Source organism: Plutella xylostella, chromosome 3 (genome assembly GCF_932276165.1).
Source record: "Plutella xylostella chromosome 3, ilPluXylo3.1, whole genome shotgun sequence".
Taxonomy (NCBI): domain Eukaryota; kingdom Metazoa; phylum Arthropoda; class Insecta; order Lepidoptera; family Plutellidae; genus Plutella; species Plutella xylostella.
In genome coordinates this window covers 5,342,351-5,356,453 of record NC_063983.1, presented here as the reverse complement: position 1 = coordinate 5,356,453, position 14,103 = coordinate 5,342,351, and the positions used below count along the sequence as shown (strand labels likewise).

Sequence of the window (14,103 nt, the reverse complement as noted above, 5' to 3'; positions counted from 1 at the left end):
GAATGGAGAGCAATATGCAAACAGGCGATCCATCGCCAACACCTATAAAACGGACTCGCCGCATCCAAGACAAAAGGCAGGCGCAATTTGGAAGCTTTCCGAACGAAACAACAATACTGTAAAATATTCGACAAGGAACATAACTCATAACAAACAGGAATAATAAACCTTTGTGACTTTCACCATTTATTTCCGCTGCTTTTCTTATTGTATGACGAGGGTGGAGAGAAAAAATCGAAATAGCCCCGTCATAAATATCAACGGGGATTTTCTTTACGCATAAAAACGGCTACCTTCGGAGCTTTATTCATTTGGAGAATTGGATCGAGCTTTTTTATCAACAGATTTTGTTATGGAAAAAATATTTTCCTTAGTTACCTGCCTAACGTTAATTTAGATTCTCAATGACAAGGAGTAGGGGAGTTCGTTTTCCGCGAGTTGTGGAAGTGGTGAGCTGGGGCGGATGAGGCTGGCGCGGCGCAGCGGCAGTTGCGTGCTGAGACCGCGGCCCGCCGGTCACACGCCGTTCACAGTTCGTCAGTTCGTGCAGCGAACGCTCCCGTGTGTGTAGTATTTACCTATTTACGTTCCGTGTATTGTGTTGGATTTGACATGCTGATTTCCGGGTGATGGTACGGTTCGGTTGTGATTTGAGTTGAGTTTTTCACGGATATTGTGTTGTGAGATTGGTGTGTTTTTAAATTATATCGGCAGGTATGTGATTTTTATTGATGTTTATTTAATAACCATTATATACAATACTTGTTAATTGTGCTCACTGTATATAAAAAAAAGTTATTTAAACATTGCATTGCGACTGAAAATATTATAAAATTATTTATTGCACAAAATAAATTGGTACAAAAGCGAACTTAATGCTAGAATAGCATTCTCTACCAGTTAACCTTTGGTGATGTTGAAAAAGTGATTGATAGTGCGATTTGCTTAAAGGATAGAATATTGTCTATGTTGAGAAACTGAAATGAACCTACACATAATAAATGTACTTAGGTAATAATTGAAATTTTTAATTTATTATCTTAACATAAATATATACAGTACCTACGTAAGTGGCTATAAAATAAGTTACCTACTTGTGACTTAGATGGCTATCAACTTCTGATGACTATAGGTTAAGGTATCCTACTATTGAGACTTAAAGCAATGTAGCCCTTGCATATTTAACACCGTAAGTTAACATTCATGCTGAAAATATCTGGCTAACAGATAGTAAAGTAAGGTAGAATTTAATAAAGCCTGTCAATTAGTCACTCGACTTGCTCATAAGTAATGAACGCTGGCACGCGCTGCGTCACACGTAGCGTCTAGTCTAGAGGGTTGCTCTACAGGATGTTGCAAAAACGGAAATGAAATCAGAATGTCAAAATTCGAGAAAAAAAAACCCATTCTGTGTCGTGTGTGAGATGTCCCCACATATTATTATTATTATTATTATTATTCTCCATGGTAAAATGTCACGTGACCAACATAGCTTCTATTAAAATAAATTTAAAAAAAACGCGAATTATGACGTTCTGACTTGATTTCCGGGCTTAGATATAAACATGTTGCACACGAAGGTTTCGGCTTAGTAACTTTTTACAACATTCTGTATAGTGACGAAAAAGGAACCAACGATAACTATAGTCCAATCGGCAAGTTTAAATACAACAAGATAGAGTCGTGGCTCGCATAGGAGCGCTCCGAAACTTCGTTTTTCGTCAAAGAAAGTAACCCCTCTACTCTCACTAAATTAACATGATGAGGACAGAATCAACGGCCAATTTGAACGTAACGGTTTTCAGGAACAGGTTGATTGCATAAATTATACTCTACATATATATTATTTCCTGGAATTTTGCAGCCTTGGTAACCCAAATATTGCGGAGCAAGTAAAGTTTAAAGGTTATGTACTCTACAACATACCAGGATTCGATTGATGAGATCAGAACCGTCCGTAATGCTGGCTGCTATGCCAAAGTTCCATAGGATACTTGAATTTTACAATGCAAAATTGTATAAACGAAATTGTAATCTTTCAACGCAATCCCACATTGGTAATAACTTTGATCACTTGTTGAACAAACATCCTCCCTTTACGTCATACATCATTCGTTTCATGTAACACAATGAGTAAATAAAAAGCGTGTTGGAAACGGCATATTCACGTGACGTCTGCGGCATAAAAATATGTGATCCGCTGCGTGCGTTATTTCCGATGTGTCCGAATCCTGTTTCCGCTAACAAGTTTGTTGACGGACTATTTGTACGGATAACATTCCGTACTTGTAGGTATTATTTATTTTTTATATATTTATTCCATAAATAAAAGATACAGTCACAGCACAAGACTTAAATAATATTTTCAGAATTATATTATACTAGGTCTTCCCGCGAGCTTCGCTTCGCCTTAAAAAGTTTTCCCGTGGGAATTCCACAATAAAAAGCTAGCTAGCCTATGTGCTAATGGGCCCTGGGTGTCTGCTAAATCCATACCTATTATCGTTAAAATCGGTTCAGCCGTTTTGACGTGAAGAAGTAACAAACATATACACACATACTCACAAACGCCTTTATAATATTAAGTAGGATTATAATATTATTTTAGATTTTGTATTGTGATATTCAAAACAATCAAAAAAGTTAATATAATGCTTGCTAAATATTATGCTTTTAAACGTAAATTTTGGCAAAATTCCTAAAAAAACTTAAAACTTAAATAACTCAGAAATGGTTGACTTTTGGATAACGCATTATGGGGTTCAATCGACTGGAAATGCCGTCGACTACAACCCATTTAAAGGAATACATCGACTTACCAATCACTCTGTATATATATGAAATAGTATCAGCACAGTAACAACTAATGTGAAATATTTATAAAAAATAAATATTTATCCAGCAGTCGGATGTGATTGCTTTGATTGTATGTATAAAATATTCAATTATTTTTTACTTCACAAAAATGACATTGCATTTCAAAACACTAACAAAAATACATCAGACATAGGCTATAAAAATAAATAAATAGGTACAACATAACTTTTCTTTCAGAGTTTTGTAATCGAATGGCAAATTGTCAATACATTTGTAAAGTTTTCATAATCGGTCCCTCGTGCGTAGTCTGTCGGGAGCTGTCTGTAATCAGAGGGGAAACCGACAGCTCGGCTACGCTTCGACTTATCACTGAAGCGTAGTCATTCAGCGATATACATGTAGGGAATGGTTCTGCGTATAATATTTGCTTTATTATTAATACAGTACCTTAGTACATAGGTTGTATTGTGACGATCTCACTGCTTTAATTGAGTTTTTTAGCTATTTATGAGAATCTAAAAAATATAACTTTAATGCTGTGTTTTACATAGATTGTAATATACATTATACTTATGTAGACACAATACACATATAAGTACAACTTACTTCTCAGAAGGTAGGCTTATAGCAGAACGGCTATCTATTATAACCACATACGGCGGAATACTATAACAGCAGATATTATATTATTCTTCACCATTTTACTTTTTAATTTTCCAGTTTTCTGGAACTATTAAGAACATTTCAAAAAAAAAAAACACGCACTCACGCTTTGTACTAATGTACTCCCTTGCAGGGTAGGCAGAGGTGCATTGCTGCACCCACTTTTCGCCAGAGTGTTTGTTAGTCAAGCTTTTAACATAAATATGACAACGTTACGTGTTAGCCACCTAATAAAGCGTATTACGTTATGTTACATTACCTCATCATCAGCCAATAATCATCCACTGCTGGTGGAAATAGACCTCTCCCAAGGAGCGCCACAAGATTCGGTCCTCGGCCTTCCTCATCCAGCCACTACCGGCTACCCGCCTAAGGTCGTCAGTCCAGCGGGCAGGAGGGCGTCCCACGCTGCGTTTGCCTGTTCGTGGTCTCCACTCGAGAACTCGTCTGCCCCAAGGGTTATCGGTTCTTCGGCAGATATGACCAGCACACTGCCACTTCCGCTTGCATATTTTGACAACTATGTCGGTAACTTAGTCATCTGACGGATAACCTCATTTCTGATACGTTACATTACCTACTCCCTTAAAATTTGTAGCTTAGCATATAAGTTAAGAAAATTTTAACGTTCTTTATGATTGCATGATTTCCGTATATTGTTCAATGCAACAATATAATTATGATACTTACTGATTTATTTATACTTAAATAAAGGTATTAAATTAAAAAGTAAGTACCTAGTTCATCTATTTCCGTTTTTTAAACTTATTTGCCCGGCTTACTTGCAGTTAAAGTGCCATTATAAGCTTATAGCAAAAGCAACGATTATTGTTGTATGTAAATGAGGGCTTGCGCTGCAAACTGAATGTCCTTTATTATGGGTTCAAATCTGAACAATTTGCCATTTAAAAATAAAACCGCCATTACGGATCCTACCCACGAAGATTTTGGTTAAAGCGAAAGCTTTCTGAAATAAAGTTAATCATTTCTACGAGGACTTTATTTTAATGAGCTCGGTATATAAATAACAGCAGTCTATCAAGGCCCAAGAGATTCCAATAAAGCCTTCTTGGTTTAATTGCGTTAGGATTACAATTTACGTTTCAAGTTTGAAATCCAGCTTTGTTCTAGAAATGCAGTAAGTACCTACCTATATTGGTTCTAAAAAGTACGTTCTTCAAATATTTTTAGTTTAGGACAGATTTTTCATTTTACCTAGGAAGGTAAAAATTATCTCACTTCTGTAAATAGTTATCTCATTATTTATGGTCTCGCGAAAAAGCTACTATAACTATAATAATAAGCTTAATTTCCTCCACGAAACCAGCTTTATCTCACATCTTTGAATAAACTTTTTCTGTAATTTGCGAAAGTGGAGTTTTATTTTACTTATGTTAGAAAAAGTTCCGGCAGGAACGCTGAATTATGTCTAGCGAGGAAAAAAATATTATGCCGCATAATGAAAAATCTCACACGTGGCAGTGTATATAAAATGGTAGAAGTCAGTGCACTTCCCGTTGGCAGGGCAATGTACCCGAAACTGAGTAGTTTCCATAATATGTAATTATTCGGTACCTATACCTAAATCTCTTTAATCGGATAATTAGATTTGTAGGTAACAATGTGTGTGTTTTTCTATTGGCGTACAACAATGAGTGATTTAAGATTTGGTGCCATACTGAAATTTATACATAATATGTTGGGTATGGGTTGAATACTTATAGTTGATAGTGTTAGTGACAATCTGTGTGCGGACATATTTATATAGAAAATCTTTAGTGGTGCTTGGCTATTTATACTTAAAACCAATTTACTCGTTTGGTCCTTACTTGAGATCTGAGAGCGGTAATTTCTGAATATTCAAGGAAATTTAAGTTTGCATTCATGAATAAATAATTAACAGGAAGAAATTTGACGAGCTCCACTTTATGTGCTAAAAACTCAGGAAAAGAATAAAAGTACGGTCTATGTTTGAAAAGTGTCAGTAAAGGGTAAGCAAACCCCCTATCTGAACACCGTTCACTGACGAATGCTCCACAATTTCCCCTGTGGAACCCCAAGGCTTCTTTCATTCAATTTAAAAATTCATTTTTAATTTCAACACGATATTTAATTAACGAAAGCAAATTCTATTCCTCACTCCTGGGAGCTGATTAAAAGACTTGCGAAAGAATATTTATTTTACCAAAGTTATTTTGGCCTTTTTTCATAAGTTTTCCTCGTTTTCCGAGTTAGCCCGGTGCTCCATCTATCGGCAGAAGCGGGAGGCAAATCGGTTTGTGGGGAGACGGCTTAGCGGAGCGGAAATAGTGAAATGGAAGCATAATATAGGTTAAATTAAATGAGAAAGGTCACGTGCATATTTCCGAGTTCGAGCGAGCGCGCCTTGTTGAGATAACGGGGCCCTCAAGAGCCTATAAAAATGCTAATGGAACGCAAGGTGACGTGCTATTTTAAAGAAAAAAAGGTAAGGAAATGCGTAATTGTGTAAAGGAAAGTCACCTTGTGGGAAGCCTGCTTTAGCGGCGCTATTTTGATATTATTTTCGCGTACGGTTTACTTTTGGGCTCTCAGAGTTTAGTGGCGAGAATGTTCGGTGAAAACACTTCCTTTTATATTTCTTAATGGAATATCGGTAGAGTGTGAAATAAATAGCGGTTCGGTCTGTTAAATGTTTAAGATATTATTATAAGAAATAAACTTATTTTATATACTTAGTCCCTTTTTATTTTTTGAAGAGAAAAGCAGGAAGATCTAACATTAGGTATAATAAAGAAGATGGAAAGAGGGTTTAGGCAAATTTTTCATACTCACTGTGCGTGAGGTTTTGTATTAGGTGAGCTGGAAAATAGAGATAAGATAGAGCTACCTCAGAGGTTTCTTTACCATAAAGTTTCGTAGTAAAATAGATTTTTATGATTCAGTTATTTTGTAACAATAACTGTTAAGATGAGCAAATATACCTAATACTTAATTTTACAACCACTTAAATAATTTTCACATAATAACTTAAATATTAACTAACGTAATTTCATAACTGTCGTAGAGTGGTTTTGAAAAAAAATAAAAGTACCTACCTACTTTTATCCTTTCCAGAAGGGTTTACAACGAGGCCCCGTGTGCCAACACGTAGGTATGTACTTTGAAAAATAAGTTCAGGCGGTTCAGGCCCCCAGATAAATCTGCACTCCCACGTTCCACTTTTACTATCTTTTATTTCATTTGCTCACGTTTTGTCTGTTGAAAAATGTTCGTCGGCATCATAATTATTATCTAACTTTCTGTTTGCAAACAAACTATTAAGTTACAAATATTAATTACCCTTATTAATTAAGTTAGTAGGTTTTGACTTTTCCCTTGCTATCCACAATTTAACCGAATACCAAAAAATTTGACAATCTGTCATCATCAATAAATTTTGCGTTGGGTCTCCAAGGATCAACACATAAACAAAGTTCACTTAATTTAATAAAATACATGCACGTGAAAAGTAACAGTTCTGCGTACAAAATTCAGTCACCATATGGCCACATATTTTAAAATTTAATAGGAATTTTTAACAAAATATCTGATGCACCGTTATATTTACTTAAGTACTTGAATATTGGAGAAGTGGTCATTTAGTTAGTTTTTTCCGTTTAGGAGTAATTTGGTGGTTATTTCAATGGTACTTATTCATTGCCCGTGAGTGTAGTATATAGATCCACGGTTAGATTTTACAACACACGTTACGTATACTTATTAGGGGCCTTATTTTGGTTGAATCTGTAAATCGTTGTCAAAACAAGTTCGGAGCGGTGGTAGCTCAGTCGGTTACGCGCCCGCTTCTCACGCCAGACATGCGGGTTAGAATCCCGGGGCTGACATGTACAATGAGTTCTTTTAACAACTTAAGCACAATGTATACCATCGCTATCACGGTGAAGGAAAACATCGTGAGGAAACCTGCATATCTAGATTTAGCACATCTATATAGATATGTGACCCCACCAACCCGCAGTGGACCAGCGTGGTTGAAAATGGTCCAAGTTTAGGAAGGCAGTTTAAACCTTGGGGATATGCCCAAAGGTTCCACTCGAGAGAGCCAGGTGCAGGTATACTTACACCCTCACAGAGAATAGAATAGAATAGAAGTTCGCGATAGAGGGGCTAGGCACAAAACTCAAAATATCGTCCAAAAAATATACTCTTGACAAGCAACCAGCAAGACACATTGCTTAATAATTTATTCAGAACTACATCGCTCTGGTTCCCAAAGTTCATAATTCGGGACGACTCCGACTGCATAGCAAATTGTGTTTCACAAACTTTAGCCCCGCACTTTCACCCAACCGAGTTACATATAAGTATGTACACACACACATAATATACATATTTATATTTAGAACAAACAAAATAAGGACCCTTTCAGAAGTTCCATTTACTTTGGAACTTTGTCACGCAAAATCCGCTGAATAGAGAAAGGCGTGACTCAGAGAATGAGATAAGTTGGAGTGTATGTAAATCTACTGCGCAGTTTTTTAGTTCAAGTTAAGTTGGTACCTACAGGATGGATTTTAACAGTCAAGTACAGGTCTATGACAAATACATAAGTATCCTTATCTTAGTTAATGTCCTTTCTAATGGTGTACCTAACATAAGTCGCAAAAAATATAGTCTATAAGCTTTTGTCGGTCGACGTGCGGAACAGCCTGTATATTTACCCACTGAACATCCCCATATTTCTCCACGTCATCATTAAGAACGTTGTCAGATAAACGTTCGACGATAACGGTAATTCCGCCTCAGAATAATCCCTCTTAACAGTATTGTGCTCATCCTGCCATGGCTGAGGACGATATTACGTGGTGTAAACATTGTATGGGTTTAGTTGGTTCCATTCCTTATTGTTTTGTTTCCTCGATATTTCTGAAAACAATGTTCGTAGTTATGTAAGTAATTAATTATTATAATATGGATTAACGACTGAAGTGTAAGTTTACAGATGTTAAGTAGTACCTATAGCTACCTTATAACAGTTATAAATACTTATTGAAAACTACTTACCGTTTACTGTTCATGGGTCAATCAACTACTGTAGATGAACCGTTTTAGACTAGATAATAACGCAAGATAGACTACTCAACATATTCTGGTGATTACACATTTTGTGTTTAGATGTAATTTTTTTATATTGCTAATTAACATGTACGGTGGCCTGCGCCTAAAAGTATACAGGCGGAGTTTTAAAAATAGCGATCCCTGATGATGAAGGGACCAGCTACATCTGTTATAAATCCGGGGACGTGTTGTGTGTGATGTGTGTAGCAGTGGTGTTTATGTGGATGTGCTTGAGCAGCATGTGAGCTTGAAATCGCTATTTTAAAAACTCCGCCTGTATACTTTTAGGCGCAGGCCACCGTACCTAATCGATCACAGTTTTTGGAGGCACATGAGAAAAAGAAAAGTACCTACCTATAAAATTAACAGAAATTACATCTTCAGGCGATATTCTGGGCGTATAAATTTTACAAAATAGTAATTTACTTACTTATTTTTTACAAAAAAAAGAAATTTATATAAAATACAAATTCAAATCTTTGACTAACAAAGACCAACCATTACCTTAAAAGAAACCTTTAAACAAGGCCTAACTTTACTTAAGACATCGCCGTTAGCTTTGATGACTACAGTTCAGTGGCGCCCCCTGCCATTACGGGAATTGTAACAACTCCAGTCACCCTTAATGGGCCCTCGACCCAAATTTTTTGGTGTTTAGTCCCGAATGCGGGTTCTTAGCCTATTAATTTGTTTAAATGTATAGTCTAAGTCTAAGGTCTACATTCTGGGCTAGAGAAAATTTAAAGGTAAAGTGTGATATAGAGTATAAATACTAGGGCATGCAATACCGGAATTATTTTCAATACCGGTATTGAGTTGCGGTATTACAACCCAATACCGGGATTCCGGTATTAATACCGGTAATAGACTTTCTTTGTAATAAATGGCATTATATTGTGTTCAAAGGTCGTATAGGTCAAAATAAAACAAGAAAATGCAATCATATTCTGCATTTCCGGTGTCCGTTTATACATGGTCCAAGGACCAAGTGCGCTTTCACAGTATATACTCAGGAACATAAGGCTAACTAAATCTTAATCGCTTTTTTTATAGCCTAAAAAAGTCCGATTCCGGTATTACTTCAATACCGGTATTGAAAAAAGGGTGAATTTTGTCAAAATTGCGGTATTGCATGCCCTAATAAATACCTACTTGCATAATTATTTATTAGAGCTTAGTATACGTTCCATAATTGTCTTAGTCAAACCAATTGGATCTTGGAATATACATGGATCTGAAGGCTGAAGGGATACGAAGGGTAGGTGTAGGTCTTAACCTGCCTTCCCGGATTGCGGAAGATAGGTGGTTTAAAGTCAGCCTTAGCTTTTAAGCTGAAATAACTTTACTGCCGTTTCTGTAAAATTTCCATACATATTGAACACTAGCTGTACCTACACGCAAGCTTCGCTTCGCCTTAAAAAGTTTTCCGTGGGGATACCGCGATAAAAAGTAGCCTATGTGTTAAGCCAGGGTGTCATCTAACTCCATACCAAACACATACACATACTCAGAAACTTTAACGTAGGATTCTACTCCCAAAATACTTGGTTTATAGCCCGAGTCCGCGTTGTTCTATGATAGGGAGGTAGGTACCTATGCATTATCACATTATCAATATTTTATTTTTCTTGTGGTCTGTCACTGTAAAGGGTGTTCCCCCAAATTCAAAGAGCTTATTTTAAGTTTAGAGAAGTTTTACAAATGTCATATAAACACCCGAGTTTCGACATCTTCATCTAGGTACCTATAGAATTTTCATATACAATCGGCCAAAATAAATAAATATTTAATGAATTAGTAAGAAAATCCATTCAGTCATTACATTCATTCATTACACCTATTCTACGTAAATTTTAAAATAATTTTGTGTTATTTTATAATTATTACAAAAATATACGAAGAAAATTATAGCATAACAAACTTTCTTGAGATCGTTCCTCATTAAAGCTGTATCAATAAATCACCCCAAATTAAATTTAAACAACGAAAACATAACATTTACACAACACGCGGCGAGGGCCGCCGCCATGAACTCACTCTCATCCAACATTACAAGATAAATAGGGACGATAAGAGAATCGGAGTGGAATAAAAGCGCTATCTCCCATATTGATTTTTGCCCCGAAACGATCAGGATACCTATGTAATAAACATTTCGCACGCTTCATTTGGACTTTATTAAGTGGAAATACGATCGATCCGATCGGCATTTGATCCGGTGAACAGTCTTTTGCGGTCGAGATTCCGGTCTGCTCATCATTTCTCTTCATAACTCATTCTGCGATGTGTTTCGAGCAATTCTATCTGTCAGGACGTGTTTATCGTAAGCTATATTAATGTGCACAGTAGGGGAGTAGAATAAAATAATGATTGTTGATCGTAATTTCCGTTGGCTCGCAAATTGTCGCGGAATGGGATTACCGGCCTAGATACAGTGCGAGGGAGGCCGACGACAGCATGAGATGTGTATCGAGTAGAATAAACAGTGAGAACTACACGATACACGTGCGCCACTACTTTATAGTCGTGTCGTCGCGATAGACGATAAAACTGCGATTATATCGCTGGAGACATTGGAACCGTGCCCGCTACTCCCGGTTATGTGCTGACCTTTGGCTATAGTCTCTGTGTAGGATAAAATATTAACTTTAAATGCCAAATACAATGCTATCGCTAGATTATTTCTGGAGACTTGATATTATTTACAAATTAAATCAAGCAAGAGATGATAATGTCTTACATCGACATAAGCAATGTTTTCATCAGGAACTTTTTCATCGCTCGCGAGTGTATTTCCTACAAACCAAATCATTCATTATCAAGAATTAAAAAAAAATGCTTCTGCTCCTGACTCTATAACTTTACCCCTTCCAGAGACTAAACTTCGATCCATTAACTTCCTATTTACGAATCACGCTCCGAGTTGTCAAAGTGTAAAGGTATAATGAGTTCCCACTTTGATCCGCATCTGAATATTATATTTTAATACGAAACTTCCCCTGAGACTTACCGGAAAACTTCGCTTTAAATATATTACCGAAGTAAAAGCCTCTACTAAATGAAATTGAGTATTTATATGTATGTATGTGTATAACATACATAAAAAGCTCACTGTTACTGTAATCCCTAAATTGGTAGTTAGAGGTGGCTAGCAAGTCCCGCTTTTCGCTATACCAAAATTTGTACTCACGTGATAATAGGAATACGCGAGCCCTATCTCCGTTTTTGAATGAGTACAATGCACACTCGAGTGCACGAAAATAGCAGATTAATATCTAAATGTGCGGTATCCTTACGATTATCAATATTGAACATTAGGTATTGTATTTTTTAATACAATACGTTGCGTTGAGTTACTTGATTTGCGATCATAATTGTATTGATACGTTTTATCAACAGACCATCAAAAACATCTCTTATGTTTGTGGTCTAAATGGAAAATAACAGTAAGGCACTGTGAATTGAATTATTTTAAGGACAAGAACGAGCCCTTACCCCGCTACGATAAATAGATAGATTATGATAGTCGCGATAGCATACGGACACATAAAATTATATCACAGGAATCCTAAACCAATATGTTTACTCAGTTATGTCAATTAGTTAATGAAGTCCCGGCTATTGTTTTGTTAATTACAATATGGTAATATTATTAACACACGGTTCGATGTTATAAAGCCAGAAGCAATTAAATTTATGGGTGTTTGTTACTCATATTTATGATACACATGTAACTACTACTAAAGTAGGTACCTTGTCTGGTTACCAATAAATTAGTTAAGAAACATTGAGATTAAGATTAATTACCTATTTCTATTTCTATTGAATGTACTCAATTGCGGTATAGGCCAGATCTATTGGTATAGTGTTGGTCCCAGTTTCATTGACATTAAATTTAATAAAAAAAAATTTTTGTAGAAACGTTGTGAAATCATAATTTAGAACTTTACCGTTGTTAATTGGAGATTTATAGAGTCACCCACTAACTGGAATGCCTTTATGTTATACAATATACAACGCTATCATTGTAAATTATAGCCATTGAAGAGTTGTCACAATTTGTCACAAAGGGACAAGCATTTAATTTTTTTTTTATAAGTAGGTATTGTTCAAAGGGAAGTCATTTTTGATAACCTAATTAACCTACCTTCATTGATTATAGGAAAAAAATAGATATACCTAATAGAGGAATAATTCTATGGATTTCGTGTTTTTATGGCTACTTGTTTGTTTATGTTGGTTTAAAATACATTTAGAAGTTGGATAATTAGTATTTTAAAAAATATATACCAAACGCGCAGCACAGTTTCAATGTTATTTACGAGACATTTAGGTATACTACCAGATAGATGATTTCAAATAAGTAATATGGAATGCTATCTAGTCAAATGAACACCACAAATAAAAGACAAAAAGTAAGTGTTTTTTCGTGGGCAATAAATAAAATTACTCGCAATAGTAACCATTTAGTGGTGGCTGGCAAATATTTTATGATACTTACCTAATAATAATATGTCTAGTCATCATTAATGTCATATTCATGGTTTTTCGTGTATGCTACAAAGGAAATTGAGTGGGTGGAGAATAAATTTGGAGTGAGTTTGAGATATTTGAAACCAGTTGTGGGCGGTCCTTGTTGGGCGGTGCTTATGGCATTCAAAAACTAAGCATTGTCTAGTTTATAACAATAGACAAAAAAAATCTATTTCGTATACGGTAAAAAATATATAGACAGACCAAAGATGGCTCATTCTTGCCTTCTAAAAGACAGAAACAATTTACAAACTGTAATTATAAATTAAAATGTAGACCTGTAAAGTACGGGTCGTTTTGAGGGTCTGTAAGAAAAACGTTTAATTTTGTACTTTTACTGAAACATAGAATAGAATAGAATAGAATATATCTTTATTGAAACATACATAGTACAAACTTATTAATTACGCTTAGTGTAGACTAGATATGTAGGATGCCCCTTTATCATGATCATTACAAATTAGTAATGAAAGATCTAGCTAGGTATCAGTATAATATCATTAAATAAGACAAGATTTATTTTGGTCAAGAAGGCTATTAAAATCCGAATAACGATTATTTCTCACATGTAAGAGCTCATCTAGCGTTTATGAGTACTAAATTCTGGTAGTTATGATTTTGATACATATTTACTACACTTTATCTACATTGCCGGATTCTAAACGACCTCACACATATTATTAAACTAACGAAATTATTAAACATAAGGTAAAATATTGGGGTGACGACTTGCGAAAGGTGGCTGGTTATGATTGGATGCGGAAATCTGTAGATTGCATCCAGTGCCGTGGCAGTGGCCTGTAATATAGGCTGATGATGATGAAGGTAAAAGATTGCATAGCTTCCAAATCATCTAAATGGACCATGCTGGATCTGGATAATTCAAATATGTAGGTATACAAGGTAAATAATATGTAGGTAACGTACACATAAATAAGAAAATAAAATTGAAAACTTTGTAGCTTGTTTCCCTATGAAAATATTGACATT

At 35.6% G+C, this 14,103-nt stretch overlaps 1 protein-coding gene across 1 annotated transcript in view; it reads left to right on the top strand.

The window, feature by feature from the left end:
• The first annotated feature begins 465 nt into the window (after positions 1–465).
• The window catches only part of LOC105380152 (monocarboxylate transporter 4), a 32,439-nt gene continuing 18,801 nt past the window's right edge, over positions 466–14,103 (top strand). Inside the window, exon 1 of the mRNA XM_048625910.1 lies at positions 466–714. The gene's annotated coding sequence lies outside the window, so the exon portion shown is untranslated. The remainder of the gene's footprint in view (positions 715–14,103) is intronic.